The 8,658-nt window shown below is 34.8% G+C and overlaps 1 pseudogene; it reads right to left on the bottom strand.

Annotated features, from left to right (window-relative positions):
- Positions 1–6,136: 6,136 nt before the first annotated feature.
- On the bottom strand, positions 6,137–6,794 carry LOC149198700 (putative eukaryotic translation initiation factor 5-2; annotated as a pseudogene).
- Positions 6,795–8,658: the final 1,864 nt, after the last annotated feature.

Genomic DNA, 8,658 nt, shown 5'->3' with positions numbered 1-8,658 from the left:
CCAGAAGAAAAAGAGGAAAATTCCCAATAAACAAAACCACAAAGAATATTTTTTTATTAAAATAGAGAATAATTGTAAGAGCTACATTGTGGCGGACAATCTGTCCTTTTACAAAATGCGACTTGTTACTTATAGTATTTTTCAGTTACAATACCATGGGTCAATTCCATGGGTGAATGAATACCATGGGTGGATGTCACAATACCATGGGTCAATTCCATGGGTGAATGAATACCATGGGTGGATGTCACACTACCATGGGCAAAGACCATGGGTGGATGTCACTTACAATACCATGGGTGGACGCCACTTACAATACCATGGGTAAATTCCATGGGTGGATGAATACCATGGGTTGATGCCATTTTCCATTTGGATCAGGCAGAGGGATAATAAGGGAATGTAAGAAGCAAAGAAGGAGTTGCATGATCTGAGGGAGCAACTCCGAAAATACATGAGTTGTGCAAATAGGAGAAGGAAGCACAACAACAGAAGATATAGCAAGGGGCGTAGTATGTTCAGTCAGACGAAGCAGCACCCGTACAAATAGTTGATTCATCTGAACAACTGGCATTAGGCAAATAGGGTGAACCGTCACAGGAGCTAGACTTTGCTCATGAGATAGAACAAGCACTTCAATAGTTGGATGCATACATGGAGCAGTAGGAGTTGGAACAGGGCACCGACCTCATGCCTCACCACAAAGAGGTCGACTCACCTGCTTCAATGCGTCAAGATGATGAGAAAGTCTTGAATGACCAAAGAGGCACTGAGATCCTTGGTGGTCAAGTGGAAGTAGAGATGCACAACATCTCTTTTGACGAATCTCATCATAGAGTTGTGTAGCCTGACAGAGTACCAACTCCAGAAGATCAAGCATCTCCTGCGCAAGTTGAGGAACGAGTGATCGTAACTGACTTTCACAAGCATCCAACTGCTTTGGCCAATGTAACTAGAGTGTATGCTGAAGCCACTAGCTCAAGCTTTCATTTCCTTATAGCTGAGAATGAGCGATTGGCGAAGGAACTACACGTGGCCAAGCAAGGAGGAGACTTGGTGACAATGTTCGCTTGAGCTGAACTAAAGAAGGCAATACTAGCTGAAGCATTGTCCCTTGACACATTTATGTGAGCATTGTACTCCAAGTTTGGTACTGTGCACAAGGCAGTCGTCCATATCAACGAATGCTAACAACAATTTGCTAGGAGAGCACGCATCTTGACGAACATACATGTTATTGTTGATAACATGCAAACATGGACGATGAAGTACAAGGGAGCCCCACTTCACCTACCAAAGATGATGAGGGCCAATGCGGTCAAGCTGCAAGCACGTATTCGGAGTCAAATCCGGAACTATGAGGACCTCTCGCAACTCATCAATAGCATACATGCTTCCCATGAATGAGTATTCAAGAGCATGGATGTTGTGGTGCACACATATGCGATCAGATCACTTGGACCTCTCACCTAGGTGAAGACCAAGACGCAGGTCTGACAAGAGCTTGACTCGTACTTTGACGAGTTGATGTGCATTGCCACAAGCCCAGACTTGCCTATCAGTGCAGACATCATGTGCAAGTATGTTGTTGGTCTAGCCACATTGAAGACAATGATGTGCATGCTTTCAGATGAGTTGGACAGAGGAGCCTGAGTAGTGTACCTAGATGCTATGGAGGTAAGGTTCAGGTTTTAGACAGATGTCATAGCGAAACACACATACACTATCAAGGACTACAGATCTTGGCATCAATATGTTACTGTTGATCAGCATGAGGATGTCAAGCAGTTGGACTTCTATAGTTATCTAAGTCAGAATGATGTCTAGTTCGGATTGCTCAAGCCATTGTTCACCTGGGTACATGTGCATTGTAATGTTGAGTCATGTCAAGTGTGAGTCAAGTGTCAATAGTGGATGTAATAGTCCTAGAGTAGGTGAAGAGTCATGAGGGTAGTTGAATGGTCACAAAGTTGAATGTCAAGGGTCACCCCACCCGTTGCTATAAATAGTCTCTCATAACTCATTGGATAGGATTTTGGTCAACCAAGCTTCTGATAAGACTATCTTGGAAAGAGCTTGGACATTATTGTAACATGCCTTGGTTTCTACACTGCACGGGGCTAGTTCATCTCTTTGGAGGAGCAGGTGGATGTGGCTGTAATGTTCCACTGTTGGGGCTAGCAGGTTTACATGGATGTATTATATGATTGGAACTTACACTTATTTATATAATAAGAGCCATCACGTTTTCATGCATATGTTGTTATTGTAGTTGGACTGTTCTGGTTTCTTTAGAGTGTATGTTGTTTAACTTACGTAGTTGTGTATGAACTGCTTTGTATGCAATTATATGAATCTTGTTGCAGATGTGTTGTTGGTTTAACCATCACTTTGGATTGTCGACTGGCTTGCTTTCCATCTTGTGATGCATCTTCGCTCGTGTGTTCCCTTCCCAGCTGAGTACTATTACAGGTTGCCAAGGGGTGCACTCATCTCAGCCCCCATGTGTTAGAACCTCTCATACACCTTCCTTGACTCACTGCAGTGGTCACACCCTTGCTACCAACAAAGTTATCTTACTTGCCTCTGTGTGACATCATGGTTAAGGCATTTCTTTATGAGCCACTACTAGGACTCCTACACCAAACGGTCTGAGGTCTAATTGGGACTTCTTACCGCGGAGATCCCCTTGAAATGTTGGCAGGTCCAACACTGTCAACAAAAGAATATGTCAAAAGTCCAATGTTATGGTTGTCAGGAATATTGGCACTACAAGAGAGATTATCTAAAGTTCAAGAAGGAAAACAAGAGGAAAGAAAGAAATGATGCTCATATCACCGAAGAAGTGGAAGAAACTGATGGGAAGAAATCCAAAGGTATAGATCTTCACTATTAAGGTTTATCCAATGCATAGCAAGGAGAAGTAGGAGGTGGAAATATCTCCACCATGGTAGTCAAGGTGAGAAGCATTATGACGAGAAGTATCTTAAAGATGGAACCATACTAGAAGCATATTGTTAAAGCAAGAGCTCATGACATAATTGGAGAAGCTTGAAAGAATAGTTGAAGTAGAAGTATATAGATATGTAGCAGCTATCATATAAAGGAAGTAGCTCTTGGCGATCTCATTGAAATCATATATAGTACATATGATTGAAATAAAGTCATCCAGATGATAGAAGGGATTCATCATACATCATCATCATGAGAAAGGAGCATTTGTCAAATGAGGATAATAAATATCCTCCATTGGAATATTCACTAGAAGGTTCACCTCTACTTGGAAGAAGCAAGTGTCTCCCTAATCATTCCACCTTGTGTGGGATACATTGTTTAGAAGGATGATGGTATGGTGACAAAGGAGTGGAGCAAGTCAAGATGACTGAAGTACTCTCAATCAAGGAAAGGAATTTGTTGAAGGAATTCTAAATGACCAAAAAGAGAAAAGAGGTATGTATATATTTGATAGATTAAGTCATGTCATCATATAGTTGCAGATATCATGGGTAAATTCTCTACCTCGTGAACATAATCAAGGATCTCTTATTTTGAAAAGATACATTAATGCACAGTTCACATATTGATAAGAATAAATCAACATAATATGTCCTCATATGGAATATGAAGTAGTTGAAAAAGATGAAGGAACTATGTAAAGAAAGTTCCTCGGAAGAAATATGTGAAGAAAGAAATAAGAGATCGTGAAAGATGCAACTACGGTCATAGGAAGTCAACATCCGACAACTAAAACAATTGATCATAACATATCCGTAGAGAAGAAGACTGTGATAAGGTCTATAAAGAAAGGAGACCCTTGACATATGAATTCTTTGATATGTGTTTATGAATGTGCAGGATGTTGCAAGAAAGAAAGACGTCGATATAAAATTTGATTTGATTTGATGTTCAAATTACATAAAAGAAAATTTTAAATAAAATTAAAAAATACAAATAAAATTGAGATGAAATAGTGAATTTATCGATGAATTTTTTGGGCTCCTAGTTTCACAACCCATGGTTTTTCCCATGGTATTCTTCTCTAATGGTGAAATTAAATTAAAAAATCAAATTAAAAAAAATCAAAATAAAAAATCAAATCAGATAAAAAACTATAATTAATAATTAATATAAAATTGAGATGAAATAGTAAATTTATGGATGGAGGGTATTGGCTTCATGTTTTCACAATCCATGGTTTTTCCATGATATTCGTCTCTAATGGTAAAATTACAAAAAAAAAATGAATAAAATTTAAATAATAATAATAATAATAATAATTAAAATAAAATAATTAATTAATGATTAAAATAAAATCGATATAAAATAATTAATTTACTGACGGTTCCCATGGCATTCTTCTCTAATGTAGCTTATTTAAAGGTATTCTTCGCTAATGTGAGACATTCATTACAACAAAAGTTTTTTAGCTAGATCAAATTAAATCTTACTTTCCACCACAAATATCAACAACGTGAGCAATTTTCACATCTGATTGGGAAAAGAAAACCACTCAATAAAGACACAGTACATAAAGATTTTATAGCTCTACAGATGCATGTGCCCCAGTTAAAACTTGGCAAAAAAAAAACCTACTCACTTTGTTACATAGCCTGCAATGAATAGATTTTTCTAGGTTGTTTTGAATGTTATTCATTTTAGTTTAGATGTTTGAAATTGTTCTCTTGAGCGTGAAGGGAAATGTTAACACTATCTATATATATATATATATATATATAGATGGTGCATGCATACATTTTGTTTATATCTTTTTGTCATCAATAAAATTTATATATAGATATATATATATATATATCTATATATATATATATATATATATATATATATATATATATATATATATATATATATATATATATATATCTATATCTATATATATATATATTATATCTTATATCTATATCTATATCTATATCTATATCTATATCTATATCTATATATATATATATATATATATATATATATATATATATATATATATATATATATATATATAGATGGTGCATGCATCCCTACATTTTGTTTATATTTTTTTGTCATCAATAAAATTTATTGAAGTTGCTCAGTTTAGACTATGTGAACTATTGGTTTTAACCTCCACATGAAAATTCGCTGAAATATGTCTCAGAGATGTTCATATCAAATTATCTTAGATACAATTGTTATTGAATTTTATTTAGGAGATCAAATGATAACATTAAAAATGAAATTAAACCAAGGATACTTAATATCCTTAGCTCTTGCAAAGACGACGGTATATATTCTTAATGGGTTTTACACTAGTAATTGCACCACAAGTTGTAAAGGAAATTTCGTAAGGTAGTAGCATAGGAAAGGGTAGTGTAGAAGGAAGAAGATTTTGCACAGAAGGAGTCATTGTGGAGGAATGAGAGGTGAATTATACTTCCATGGAACCAGGTCATGGAGGTTTCAAAGATATTGATGATAAGAGTGATCAACAGGTAGACACTCTAGAAATGCTAGGAAGATGCACAGAAGAGGTAGTTCCAAGGGATGAACCCTCCTGTATCACCAAACTGTCATCAATATATATATATATATATATATATATATATATATATATAACCAACATAATATGTTCACATATATAAAAAAAATTGTTATAGATATTGAATTAGGAAATTGGGGGTGAAAATCCTTTGGTGATTGATATCAGATGGAAAAGCCTGGTGGAAATTGATTGTTCACAAAAAATACCTCCATTCAACTTGGTTGCACAGTGTAGACAAGAAGCTTCATGATATAAAAGCTTCAACAATTTGGAAACACTACAATATATATATATATATATATATATATATATATATATATATATATATATATATATATATATGTAACCAACATAATATGTTCACATATATAAAAATTTTATTATAGATATTGAATTAGGAAATTGGGGGTGAAAATCCTTTGGTGATTGATATCAGATGGAAAAGCCTGGTGGAAATTGATTGTTTGCAAAAAATACCTCCATTCAACTTGGTTGCACAGTGTAGACAAGAAGCTTCATGATATAAAAGCTTCAAAAATTTGGAAACACTACACTAATCTCTTTGGTGACACAACTTAAAATGGTCAAACATATTTAGTTCACTAACTAATCCTCTTCAAATTCAGACTCAGTACTTCTGAGCCACTCAACAAATGGCTTAACATTTTTCCACATTGAAGAGTTATTGCCTTGGGCACCCAAAGTATGGTTATCATACCATTGGAAAATAACATTTTCTAATATATCATCATCATATAAAACTTTTAGAACCAAAGCAACTTCATTGATTGCATCTGCACTGGCATGCTTGCAAAAAGCATCAATTTCATTCAACAACAACAAGAAAGAATCTTCATTATGAAGAGATTTGGACAAGTAAATATTTATCTTTGCAGTTTCCTTGGAAAATCCTTTATTAAGGCCCTCAAACAATGCAGTCATCACTTCCTAAGGAGAACTAATGAGAGATTGTATGTACTATTCCAACTCATTAAGAGCCTTTCTCCTTTGAAGAAAATCATTAAATCAACAAGAATCTTAGCATGAATGCTTAGCCCTTTAACTATATTCAAGTGTTTCTCGTCAACATCAAACTCTTGCTCCTTATCATCACTCTCTGGCATATGTTATGTGTATTTCTTACCATTCTCAGTAGTACGTTTGCTCTCAGAATCAACCATTGTGTTCTTTAAAACTGTCTTCCCTACAACCTTCATATCATTACATTGCTTTGTACCTTTTCAGGTATAATTAACATCACCATTTCACTGGTAGCAAGAGTTAGTTGCTCCTTGATCCTCTTCTGAGTAGCCTCAATAGAGGTGTTAGTCTGCCATTCCACTCCATCATCATCTTCCTCATCATGGTCGTCCTGGCTCCCTCGAGGAGATTGATCATCCTCATCAAAATATTTCTTCTATGCTACTCTTTCCTATGCTACTACCTTACGACATTTCCTTTGTAACATGTGGTGCAATTGCTAGTCATACAATTTATAGATGTAGTTGTTAATGTATAAAAATAATTGGGTATATTTTTGTTTTTAACACAAGTATGAAAAATGCCTAATGACTTTGTTATGAAGTACTAAGTAAATCATGATATTCAATGTTCAAATCCTTGTGGGTCAAACAAAAAAAATCATAAATATGAAAAATATGATATTTCTTTAGTGAGAATAGACTGAAGGAGTAATAATATGCTTGTTAAAGTTCCAAGTTTGAAATCATGTAGTTACACATTCAACCATATTAAAGATTGTGAACTTAAAAATAAAAGAAATAAAAAAACACTATAAATTTATTATTGTGGCCCAGGTAAGATACAATCCCAACATTGTAAATTCATTGTTTCATTCTAACAAAATCAAAATGGATAGATTCCCATTTGAAAACACTCATTATACTATTTCATAGATGAATTCACTTTGTGCACGGTTTTTCATTCATCTAGATCTAAAGTGCCTCCTTTAAAATCTTCTTTCCAAAGTAGTCATACATTCTGCTCAAATAAATTCATAAATAACACATAAATAAGATAAGAGTTTACCCCCATAGAAAGATAGGAAACCAAAATCCCTCTAACACCAAACCTTCCTCAAATAGCCCTAGAGGCAAGCACGCAAGACGATTAAGTGGTGTCACCGAAGAGATTAGTGTACTATTTCCAAATTGTTGATGCTTTTATATCTTGAAGTTGCCTCAAGATTTTCCATTTTGCCTCATATAAAAAAATGACTTGTTTTTAAACTCTGCAAACATATAACCCTAGAAATTAAGCTACTAAGAGGGGGAGATGATTCATAAAACTGTGTCAATGTCTAAAATTTAGAGGGTGTATTGAATGAAATCAAGTATCTCTATTTGTTACTTCTATCTGATAGTAGGAATTTTTTAATAGATTTCATAGTTATGCCTATGACATGGGCATATATCTATGGTTTTAGATAGAGTTTGTTGGATATAGACTATAATGTGGGGTATGGTAGATTTGTCTTTGTGTTGATATGAGATTGATTATTAATGCACAATGTGAGCTCCACTAGGCCTTACCTTGGTGTCATCGTGGGTTGTGTATCCAACATAATCAAGAATTCACTGTTTCCATCATATGGGAAAACATACCATGTTCCCAAGTATGATGTCAAGCACAATGGATCTCCAAAACATTGGTGCGAGGAATCGTGATGATGATTTCTACAAATATAAGATATCAAAATTTCTTACTAAAATAGAAATACGTGGCAATGGCATCAACACCAATATTGTTAATATGGTAGACGTGGAAAAATCTCTTGGAAGGAAACCTTCTTACACGACGAAGTTCTTTGGACGTGAATTGGGTGTCAAGTGAAAGTTTGACGAGAAAACTGGAACTTCTACTATTAATGGCTCCCATGCCAATCAAATGGTGGTTTCTTTGTTGGAACTTTTTATAAAAATATATCTCTAGTGCTATGGATGTGGAAATCTAGAGACAAAGATTATAATATCAAAGACACAAATGATATCCTTGTGATGTGTTGCATGTGGGTACATTATTGATGTAGATATGAGGGATAAGCTGACTAATTTTATCTTGAAAAATCATTCGGAACAAAATAAGGGAGGAAAAGATAAGAAGTCATT

The sequence above is a fragment of the Pinus tabuliformis genome, chromosome 2_1 (assembly GCF_031772625.1).
Source record: "Pinus tabuliformis cultivar Carrire ecotype Pingquan chromosome 2_1, CPIR1, whole genome shotgun sequence".
NCBI classification, from domain to species: domain Eukaryota; kingdom Viridiplantae; phylum Streptophyta; class Pinopsida; order Pinales; family Pinaceae; genus Pinus; species Pinus tabuliformis.
Note: the sequence above shows the minus strand (reverse complement) of the source record. Positions and strands in the feature narration are given on the sequence as shown.